Source organism: Hippocampus guttulatus, chromosome 18 (assembly GCF_054856545.1).
Source record: "Hippocampus guttulatus isolate MCC_2025c chromosome 18, RoL_Hgut_1.0, whole genome shotgun sequence".
NCBI classification, from domain to species: Eukaryota; Metazoa; Chordata; class Actinopteri; order Syngnathiformes; family Syngnathidae; genus Hippocampus; species Hippocampus guttulatus.
The window spans coordinates 5,842,201-5,853,867 of NC_141278.1; the positions used below are offsets into that span (position 1 = coordinate 5,842,201).

At 44.4% G+C, this 11,667-nt stretch overlaps 1 protein-coding gene across 20 annotated transcripts in view; it reads left to right on the forward strand.

Annotated features, from left to right (window-relative positions):
* The window catches only part of LOC147190830 (XK-related protein 8-like), a 39,721-nt gene that overhangs the window by 25,421 nt on the left and 2,633 nt on the right, over positions 1-11,667 (forward strand). For 14 of the 20 annotated variants that reach the window (XR_015103765.1, XR_015103766.1, XR_015103767.1 and 11 more), the window contains 4 exons: positions 339-478; positions 669-768; positions 1,683-1,799; positions 7,665-7,904. The gene's annotated coding sequence lies outside the window, so the exon portion shown is untranslated. Of the gene's footprint in view, positions 1-338; positions 479-668; positions 769-1,682; positions 1,811-4,940; positions 5,105-7,664; positions 7,905-11,667 lie in introns of all 20 variants that reach the window. The other 6 variants (XM_086137028.1, XM_086137027.1, XM_086137029.1 and 3 more) reach the window with 6 other exon arrangements.

The following is an 11,667-nucleotide window of genomic DNA, read 5'->3' on the forward strand; positions in this document are numbered from 1 at the left end:
TGAATGCTGGGTGTCGACGTGAAAGCAACACGGGGGGGGGGGGAAGAAAAAAAAGATGGAAGATTTGTGCTTGGAAACGAATGGCACGAACGCAGCAATGCAGACTTTAACTTGAATGACGCCTAAGCAGAGGGAGTTGAAATGATTGAACCAGATCTGAAACGAATGTAATAACACGGCAGTTATGTCGCATTCGTGCCCAGATAAATGTATGACTGTGACTTATGTTCAGAAGGTTGAGGCATAGGCCAGGCAAACAAGTTCCATCTATGTTGTTAAGAAGAAAAAAAAATGCTGGCGCACTTTATTTTGAAGGCCTGTTTATTTTTTTGTCCTAGCGTTGCCGAGCGGACTGGACCAGACCAGCACCCACCCCGGATTTTTCTCGAATACAAAGGGAGGCACAGTCATGCTGGAACAGAAAAAGGGCCTTCCATTGTCATCGGAAGAAGGGGACTCAAGCTTCAGGGATTCAGAGGTCGGGGGGCCATCTTTTAATTAACCCTTTTCATGCACCAATAATGATAACCTGTAACCTGATCAACATGATAAGCTGTCCACTGTAGTAACCGCTGTCCCTGAAAGGGTTAATTCATCGACTCATAGGTTTTTGTCACACTTGACATCACTTGAGATTGCACATTTATACTCTCGTTTGGCCTGCGCAGGAAATGAATGAAGTCCGTGATGCACAATATCCCGGCCCTGCTGATAAACTCCCACGTCGGAGTGACTCGCTTCCATGCGCCATTGACCAACGAATGTACCGTAAGTGGCCAAAGAGTTTGTACTTGAGAAATTAAGTAAAAGCAAAGCTGTTACTTTGGACATCATACGTTTTGGGGGCAGCTTGTGACAGTGGGCTATGCTGACGCTCGGAGGTGAAAAGAGATAAAATACTCGTGAATTGTTTGCTCGCGTCATCCTCTTGGCAGGCCCGGACAGAGCAGATTTGCATGTCATTTACATTAGGGCAGAGTGGGAATATCGAGGTGAAGAATAGTTTTGAATCAGGTGTGACTTTTTTTTTTTGTCGCTGACAAGCTTTAACGTCATTGCTCAGCAATGATAAGCAGACACAATCAGTCGTTGTCTCATTCAGATGATCGTCTGATGTTTTGTTTTTTTGTTTTTTTTACGGCTCTGCGTCAGTTGCCTCCGTGGAAATGGCATTATTTTCACAAGTAAACAATTGCGTCATGAATAATGCAACAAGAACCGACAGTGTTGGGTTCATGTGGTTGTGCGCCGGTTATGTATGGCGACCCAAAACAAAATATTTGAAAGGTCAGCAGCAACATTTTGATAGGAAGAAAGTAGAAAAACACAAAGTAATGCACAAAAAAAAAATCTTTCTGTTAGTTAGCAGGTAACAGTTTGGTTTGCGGTGGACGGTGTGAACAGGCGGCCAGGTCGTTTTTGTTTTTTTTTAAATTTCTGGGACTGACTTTTTTCATTGCGACCACAGTCAATGATACAAATTCATCTCTCAGCAGTTTTAATCAAATCATCCAAAATAAATGCTTTCCTTCCTTCCGTGGCCTGAAACTGAATGCATTATTCACAGTGGAAAAAAAAGCCCCCTTTCCCAAAAAAAAAAAAAAAAAACTCGTGATGTTCACAAAAAAACAACAGGCTCTCTTCTTTTCTTCTAACCATGCCTATTTTCCCCAATTCTACAGAGTTTCCACCTCGCATATGTTCAAGCATCTCCTCTGCTCCCCAACCGAGTAATCTATCCGAGGCCACTGGGTGTTAAGAAGAACAAAGACTGCGTCTGTGCGCACAAGAGCGAGCAGGTGAGTCGGAGGTGAGGGATTGAGTTCATGCCGTCTGTACAGTAGGTCACCAAGTGAACATCCCGAGCTCGCCAGCAGCTATCTTTAACCTGATTAGCAGCCAGTCATGCTGCATATAGACGGATCCGTCGGGTGCGCGTTTGGCAAAAGCGAGAGGGTCTCGTTCCCGTGGAAATTTTCACCGCTGTCTTTGCGTCATGGTGTCATACTAAAACTCATAGAAAGTCAAATCTGAACATGTTGAATGAGAATGAATTTTATTTATTATTGAATTTATTTATGAATTTTATTCTATTTATTGCACTAAAATAGCCCACTCATAGCCATATAATTCACAGAACACCCCCCCCCCCCCCTCCCGCCGCCCCCGAGCCAATCTGTGTTGCACTGGTTATAAAAAAAACAAAAAAAAAACATTGATAACTCGGATACATTGCATCACCAGTGATCACGGAGTCGTCAATAACAGTTTGTGCCTGAAAAGTTATACAACAGCTCATTTTACCTAATGGCTGATGCTTGAGATTGACCGAGTGCCACGACCACGCCGCGGGTTTTAATCCGCAATACGTACAGTTACCCTCCCCCCCTCCCTCCCCCCCGGCCGGGTCGATGCTATGACATCACAGCCGATGGCCATTAGTGAGCTTGGGTGAGATGGAGGATGAGTATTACATCCGCCTGAGCCGCGAGCACGATGATTCATGAGCGACACCCTTAACCGTGAACGATGTATGTGAGGAAAAAGGAGCAGGTGCTGGCCTGAATGCAACATTCCGAATGTGTCCGTCTGTGTACGAGGGAGACAAATTGAAAACATACCGACCTCGCAATGTTTCACACATGCGAAGACGGGGGGGGGGCCGTTTTAATTATCCAAGTAAACTACCTCGCCTTTGCCAAATCCGGCATGTGCACTCGATGCTCGGCTTACATCAAGGGGTTGTATGTACTCCAATGAACCTTTTCATGTACAGTACGTCATGCAGGAAAAAGAGGAGGTGAGATGTTGAATCTGTTCACGGTAATATCAACGATCAAACCAGATGAACCGGCAGTTATTTTATGACAAAGCATGATGTTTATTTGGACAGCCAAGACTCAGAGCCCAGATCCGTTACTACACTACGTGCACATTAAAAACTGGTCACTATCAGGATAAGTCAACAGACAGAAGTATCTCATGGTGTTATTGCAGGGGGATTTATTTCACATTTCAAATCCGTTTCTGCTCCGGCCATGTCAAGGACGCCTCTCGCGCAGCAATTTTGAAGGGGATGAGAGGGAAGTCAGCTTGTGTTCACACCCACAACAGTGCAAACCGCCCGAGTGCGTTTGCGAAACAACAAAACTTGGTGTAGCCCCCCCACCCCCTCACTTTTTGACGTCAGACGGTCTGATTGTTTGATCTCTTGTGAATGTCTGTACGCAGAATCCAAAGACCTCGTGACAAACGAAAGCCTTGCAGCTTCTTTGAATTGTGTCGATGCATGGCTGCGCCCATTCTTGACTCAATGTACTCTCGACAGCTCGCCCGAGGTGCTGCCCTCCCTGAATTGTTTGAACTCCTCACAACCGCGAGGGAGATTCTTGTTTTATGTTCGAGGCTCTTTGGCTTACATTCAGCTCATTCTTTTTTTTTTTTTTTTGGAATGTATACGCCGCAGGAAGAAAGTGGGGTTGCATAAGAAGTGAACTATTCTCTCACAGAAATCGCTGGTCATTATTGGCGTTGATGTTACTGGAGCATGACTGAAAGTACAGCGCAGGGTTGTCATCAGGACATGAATGAGTTGCCCGCAACAACGTTCAACTGAGGCTGTTGCTTTTGATTAATTCCACTTGGAAAATGATATCATTCGTCACCAGACCTGACTTGTGTGTCGTGATTTCTACAGCTCGTGCTGCGAGGGGTTGCTCAGATGATACCGTACATGCTTGCAAGCCAATGCAACCTATGGAATGTTTTCCCATACCTTGTGTGTGTGTGTGTGTGTGTGTGTGTGTGTGTGTGTGTGTGTGTGTGTGTGTGTGTGTGTGTGTGTGTGTGTGTGTGCGTGTGCGTGTGTGTACACTCACCGACCATGAATTCATGAAGTACACTTGCACAATTTAGACAAGAGTCACGTCATTAAATGTAATTAGACCGTCAATCCTCTTGGAATGTGTTCCCTTCCTTTGCTTCAGTTTGAGCAGAAACACGCAGCAAGGAGCTCGTGGGAAGTGATTTGGAACCACAGAGTCTCAGTCTGGCTGACAAGCACCAAATATGATTCACCCGCGGGACTGCCGATACGATAACATTGTGCCGCCACTTCCGAAATCCTCCCTTGATGACGAGTGGAACATCAAGATCGAACAGATAGAGTAGCGTCGTTTTGTTTTGGGGGGAATTCGAGTTGATTCTACTTTTGGACCGAGACTATCTTGTGAACTGAATTTAGAAATATTTAAATGGGCGTCAAGACGGATAGCTGGGATTGCATTGTTGAATTTAACATGACATTAAATCTGGAGTGCGGTCCGGTGGTCCAGTGGTTAGCGTGTCGACCTCACAGTGCAGAGGTTCAATTCCAGCTCCGGCCTCCCTGTGTGGAGTTTGCATGTTTTCCCCGGGCCTGTGTGGGTTTTCTCCGGGTACTCCGGTTTCCTCCCACATTCCAAAAAACATGCATGGCAGGCTGCTTGAACACTCTAAATTGTCCCTCGGTGTGAGTGTGAGTGCGGATGGTTGTTCGTCTCTGTGTGCCCTGCGATTGGCTCGCAACTGGTTCAGGGTGTCCCCCGCCTACTGCCAGAAGACGGCTGGGATAGGCTCCAGCACCCCCCCCCCCCCCCCCCGTGACCCTTGTGAGGATAAGCGGATTGGAAAATGAATAATAATAATAATAATAATAATGCATTTTATTTATAAGCACCTTTCAAGAAACCCAAGGACACTTTACAATAACAAAAACAATAAAACACAATACGGGTTGAGCAGCGGCAGCCAAATGAATGAATGAACTAAATCTGGATATGATGTTGTATTTGCTCCCGTCTTATTTTCAATACTTTAAATTGATTGGCAATCGGTTATCTTAAGACAAGCGCAGGAACCCGCAGGCAGACACAAGGAACTCAGGACGGATTTATTGTCAGGGCGGAGGGCCAGGTCAAGGAGGCGGGAACCTAAGGCGGTCGGAGAAACCAAAGCAAGGTGTACTGGAGGGCTACGCGTGACTTCAGCGGATCTTCAACTGGCCTTTATACTGCAGGGGAGAGTGTGGCTGAAGTGAAGACTGGCGGGTGCGGAGCTGAGACAGGTGCAGTCATTGGGGAGCCGCCCAGCCCACACTGAATTCAGGGAAAGGCAAGCAAAAAAAAAAAAAAAAAAAAGAACAAAGGGAGGAGCCGCAAAGTGGAACGTTGAGGACAGACAATGGATTCGAACAGTTTTAGCAGAGTCAAAGCCTCCTTATTCGTCCGCAATCATTTCTGGAATTCCTGATACTCGTCCTTTTTGTCTTTTTGCTGGTTCCGTAATGCTGAAATGCAAGATGGAATTAACGCGCCTTTGGCGTGAACCCTTTCATGCACCCTGGAACCTGATCACATGATAAAAGCTGTCCACTGTAGATGACGCTGTCCCTGAAAGGGTTAAAATATTTTAAGTGGGTCGCACACTCACAAAATTCTCCCCACTTTGCCCTGTCGGCTGTACTGCTTCTTATGTAACAATTTCAGAAAAGTACAGCAATTGAATTACTTTGATGCAGTATAACGGGTCAAGTGCTCCGGCATGATTTCCATTAGGACATTTTAGCTAAGTGCTTGTGCCCTGTTTCACGGATCGCAGTCATATATCGATAGAAATAAATTCATGTTCCCATGCCGGAAAGTCGTGGAGATTCCATGACGAGGTCAAGAGAGGGTCATTTAAAAGCCGACAGCTTGTGTGGGTGTCAAGGCACTACAGCTGATGTCTTGAGCCAAGTAAATCAAGTTATAAAATACAAGTCACGTTTTTTTTTTTTAAGGCTGTGATGACCTTTCAAATTCCACGTGTCATCCATTTCTCTTGTTGGGCTTATGTTTACATAAGTTGAATCGTAAATGCCGAGCGTCATACTTTTGTCCTTTTGTAGGTCAATGGTGAAGACTCACGGTCGAAAGGAGTCTTTATGACATATCAGTCATAAAACGAGCTCGTACAAAGTTCATCGAGTTCACCGAAGGTTACGTACGAGCCGGCTAACAAAAAATACTGAACTCTTTGGCCGTTGCGGCCTGGCACAGCGAGGTCGTACTCGACGTTTTGATACTTGGCGTATGCACGTTTCCTCTTGTGATATCACCTCCAGTTAAACCCTGCTGGTGCGTCAATAGCTGACACACAGTTTAGTAAGTCGGTAAGAGCGTGGCAAAATTCCGGCTTTGATGAATAGCGCGGCTATTGTCGCGCTGACAAGGGTTTTCACAAGCCCTTGTGCTTCCTGGCAGCTCAGGGATTCCTGAGCAAAAAAAAAAGCACTTCTATTTCCAAACAATGCCAAGTTTGTCCGGGTGCGTCTCGTGAACACCCATGCGATTTGTTTGACCAGTGAGGGAGGAATTTTCCACTGCATTCTTTACCACAGAGACCAGATTTTCTCTTCCCTGCTTCATCGACGCCGATGGAAATTGGGTTACTGCGGTGCATGTGTACACAAACGCAAATGCACCTGCATGAGCGAGTTCGTTTGCTTCTTGGAACTGCAACTGGCCGATACGTGCACGTGCATATTGTAAATATTTGCTCTTTCGCCGTCTCAATTAACGAACCTGTCAGGGTGGCACCGCGTTGACGCCTTACTGTTGTAGCTCGGGAATGTTTTTTTTTAAATTATTATTACGTTTTTTAACCCATTCACTCCCAAAGACGTTTTTAAACGTCTTTTCAGACTTGGTCCAGAATTGGCTGGTACTAAATCAGTTAATAAAGTTTGAGACCTTTTTTTTTTTTTTTTTTTAAATATGTTCACAAGTACATACCTTAAAAATGCTCCCATATATCTATAGCTGACTTATAAATTACACTAAAGCATGCCCGCTCAACAACAGAGCCCTAATCCTCTTTAATAAATGCTCGGCAAGTTGGAATCCTGACTTGAACTCAATTGAATTCAATAAGTGACTGCGCTTTAATCTTACTCCAACTGGAGCATGGGCACAGCCTGTATACAACACACACACACACACACACACATAGGCGCACTTGCGCGCACACGCTCGCGCGCCGCAGTGGAATTAATTTTTTTTTTCTAAACTAAAAAGATTTATAACAGGCATGGTTTAAGCTGTCGATGGAAATCAAATTTGGAATGTAAATCAGGAGTTTATTGCGATCGCCCAGGTCACAAGTACAGAGCAACAAAATTCGTATTCGTTTCCACCCGGCCATGAAACATAAAAACACAGGGGCACCTAACAGAGGCAGGATAGGAGCTGGAGGACTGACTGGTCGCGGGGCGTGATTTGTGAGAAGAGAAAAGGGAGAACAAGAAGTCGGGGGTTGGGGAAGTGGGGGCATAGTGTGAGATCTGGAAAAAAACACTTCAACACCTAGAGATCGAGAAAAAAAACACACGGACGTATTTATGTTAAAAAGGTATGCGCTTCAATGTTTGCCAACGTATGTTCTTTTCGAAATTTTCATAAGCCACTTTTGTTGTTACTTTTGTTCGATGAACCAATTTTCAAAGGGCTTTTTCACAGACTGTCTAAAGACAGCCTTCTCGCTATGCTGCTCGCAGACACTTAAAAGCCTGTTTGCCAACTATTTCAGCTACGGTGTATATGTCTTTGAATCACATTGTTTGCTCTTCTCGATGATCCTCACAATAGCAGCATTCGAGAGGGGAAGGAAGGTGGACATCCAGCCCACAGCTCGTGTGACTCCACGGGCCATTCGAAAGAACAACAGCTTTCCTGATATCAAAACCATGGAGCCGCACGTGCCTTCATCATCACGTTCACTGATGTGATCACCCCGAGTGGATATTCTGAGGAGAATCATGAGACCCAGAGACGGAGACGCGGGCTTCGAACCAGCTGCCGACGCGCCGTCGTGTGTCAGCGCTCTGCGTGAGTCCACTGCACACTTGAATTTTACACTCGTGGCAAAACTTTAGCCGCATGTATTCCTGAGCAGGCCACATGAGACGACTTATGCTAACATCCTGCAAGACAGTTATATAATGAGATGAGCCCCCCCCCCGCGCTACTCTCCGTCCTTGTGTAACCTTCTTTGGAAACTTCAGTCAAAAGTGACCTTTTGGGCCCGTTAAGCTGGAACGACGCTTAGCAGCATAATGGAGCAGTGGTTGGAACAGGAGTGATGCTTCAGGTGTCAGGTTTCAGAAAGGATTTGTGCATTGTCAGTGGCATGATTCTTTGTATTAATTCTCCCAACAAAACTCATTTTGGGAAGAAAAAAAAAATCCCCTTTCATCCTGGATCTTAAACAGCAGATAAAGCGTTGCAGGGGAGGGATGATACAAGTGCAGGAGGGCTGCTTAATCGTGAATGGATGAATGAGCAAAGGAGTATGAACGAAAGGAGGCTGTATAAGGGCACAACACAGGTCTCGTGTTTTATTCGACCCAAATCCTGTTGAAAGTCATTTATAAGGTTTCGCTTCTGCAGCAGGATTCAAATGTCACTGAATACTCAGAAGTGATAAATATGTAGCAGTAGAGAGAGAGAAAAAAAAAGCCTCTGGCATTTATTTTTTTTTTTTTACAAAGCCGAAACAAGTTTCTGGTGAAAAACCATTTCAGAGTCAAGGATAGCTCAAAGCGCCGTGGGGAATGACACCACCAATGAAGATATTTTAGTCATTTCAACATTTTCAAAAGGAGAATGAAAGAAATAGGACATGGCTGAAGGCACTAATCGAACATTAATCTACAACGAAAACCATGCAGCTGAAATGTATGCCTCCGAACAGCGCCAGGTCCTGTTTGTTTGGTTCTGACTCGAGCTGGCGTGAAGGGCGTTCCCCTCCAGCAGGCGCACCTGTTCCTTGTTCCCAACCAAAGCCTTGCCAAGCATTTAAGGATAGGCAAGTTTCCAAGTCACCGTCGGATTATTGACCTTGCTCGCTGTACCGCCTCAAGTGTTGTTTTTGAGAGCTTCTTGCTCGTGTTCCGTGTCGCTTGTCTCCGCTTAGATTCCGTTGTTTTATTTTTTATTTTTGTCGTGGATTTTAGTGATGTGTGTTTGAACTCTTGCTATTTCGTTGTGCATTTTGGGGTTTTGTTGAAATTTGAATTCAATTTGAATGCATTTTGGACTCCTAAAATCGGGCAACACGCAACCGGAGGCAAACATTTGACCAAATTGGACAAAACAAGTGTGTCATGTTTCTATAGAGCCTCAGCGATGTGCCTCAGGCAGAATTCCGAGGTCACACACTCCGAGCAGCTCTTGCGCCACAATCGCTTGGACCCACAGCATGAGGAAACTAGTTTAAAAACTGTTATTGCGGTGAAATTAATTCAAATTTTAGTAAACTACTCTTGACTTCCTTCCTTTGATTTTAAATGTCTTCAACTCTTCACCCCCGCCCCCTTCAATTTAAGATTTCCCAAATTCTTCTGTTGGTAAACCTCTTTGAATATTTTATTTTTAAAACTCATTCAGTACCAGCCGATTCTAGACCAAGTCTGAAAAGACGTTTAAAAACGTCTTTGGGAGTGAATGAGTTATCTATGCGAAACACCGAGCTAGCTAAGAAATAGGCCTTGCCTTTGCCTCACACTTGGGCCTACTATACCACTGTATTTAGATCATGACGGTGGTATTTGGAGTGCCAAGTATTTATTTATTTACTTTTTTAGGTGCTGCTTGGTGTCAAACGTTTGCAAACTGCCCATCTCGCGCATGACCGTGCGGCCGGGGAAAGAATGAACTCTCCCACCCCACAGTCGACAATGAGTATACTGTAAAAGGATTAAATCCATCAGCGGAAAATTCTCTCTGTGATCATTAGCAACAATTAATTGATTTTTCCCAGTCAGGCCCCTGTGTAGATATGGGCAGTATGAAAGCCCCAAATGGCTTCGCTCATAGCAGGAGATCGAGCGGTTACACCGCGGCCAAAAAGTTCCAACAACACCCACAGGTAGGCTGAGAAACAGGCGACCAATTATAACGCCCTCTTTCCTCCCCCGGTTGCACATCAGAATGTTCTGTCCCGGACCTCCTCCATGTGACGTGACCCACTGTGAAGCTGTGCATTGTGGGACCTCTGCCTCCTCATATCTACCTCACAATTACTGCCTGTCTCATGCGGTCACAGTCATCGAAAGAGGAAAGCTTTAACCTTTTACTGCTGATCCTCTTGATTTTTTAATTATTTTTTTAATGTTACAGAATCTGAAATTGAAAGAAATCATGCCCATAATAATACAGTTTTAAACCTGTCTGGAGATGATGTAGAATATTTAATGTTGTCTAATGTCTAACTTGGTTCAGTCTCACTCCTGGGACACTTAAAATAGAAAATTGAGAGTATCGTTTCTGGATTAAATGTCCCAGGCTAATCAGTATGGGAGCACATGATGTAACTGACTAATTGATTTGGTTTTTATTGTGTCATATGCAGATAAGAGCTCGCTCTGACCTCAGGATCTTTCTACATATCGCGTCTTGTAATGTTCCATCTGCCCTGCATGTGACCCTCAATGAGACAAAAGTCACAAATGTTCTAGAGCCACATTCGGAATTCAATTTTGCTTGCACACAAAGGTGGGAAAAATACAACTGCAATCAATATCAGTTTTTTCCCCCCGAATTAGCAAATGCAGGCCAAAGTGGAAAAAGCCGTAAAACGTGACCATAAAGCAATCCGCGTTAAAGTGGCGAACTTTTGCGAAAGATGTTTGAGCAGGGTACAATATATGTCTGATAGCTCATCATAAAAGCACTTTTATTGCTTAATAACGGCATGTTCCATTTTTATTTGCTCAGGAACAAAACATTTCCTGAACTACTTGTAACCCCCCCCCCCCCCCCCCCCGCAAATAAAACCTTACTGGTAAGAAAAAAAAATTCCAGGACTTTAGATTGGGAAATCCAAACAAAGCATTGTAAAAGTCAAAGTAAAACATTTTGCTTAGTCATACTCCTGACCATGTCTTAGTCTGAGGTTATTTTAAAGAAGATGACGGTACAGGAGATGGGGAACACCTGAAAGATGCGTTTGCACTCTCGTGACATCCGCAAAGTTACTCCATTTATTAGCCACATCCGATTTTAAAGCCTTGCAAAGCCACACACATGTATAAAAACACTCCTAAGCTGTACACATATTTATACATTCATGCACGTACTGTACATAAATCAACATACACAGTACATGCATAACAACAAATGCGGTAAATTCATACTCCTATACAATCGTGCATACCTACCAGAACACGCTCGATGTAAAATGCATGAAGTCACAAATCAAACGTGATCCGAAAAAGACATTTCTGCCTTGTGCGGAGATAAATTTTCTTTTACCCGGGTGACAGGGCGTTGATTGAATTTGTAACGGCCTGATTGATATTGAACGCAAACACAAAAAGTAATTTTCCTCTTTGGAATCAAATGCTAGCAAAGAACAAGTCTGAGGCAGTCAGTCAAATGTACCTTTCGGTATGATTTAGTGCTGTTCTATACGTACACTGCAAACTACAACGGCAGTCATGCATATTCTTATGCTGCTTGTGGAGAGCAGAATATAATCAGGGTGTACCTAATGTTGTGGACATTGAGTACAGCCAGCGAACCTCAAGGCTGATACCGAATAGATAAACTGTGTGAAGCTGGCGGGATACGTTGAGGCCGCCAGCGCACA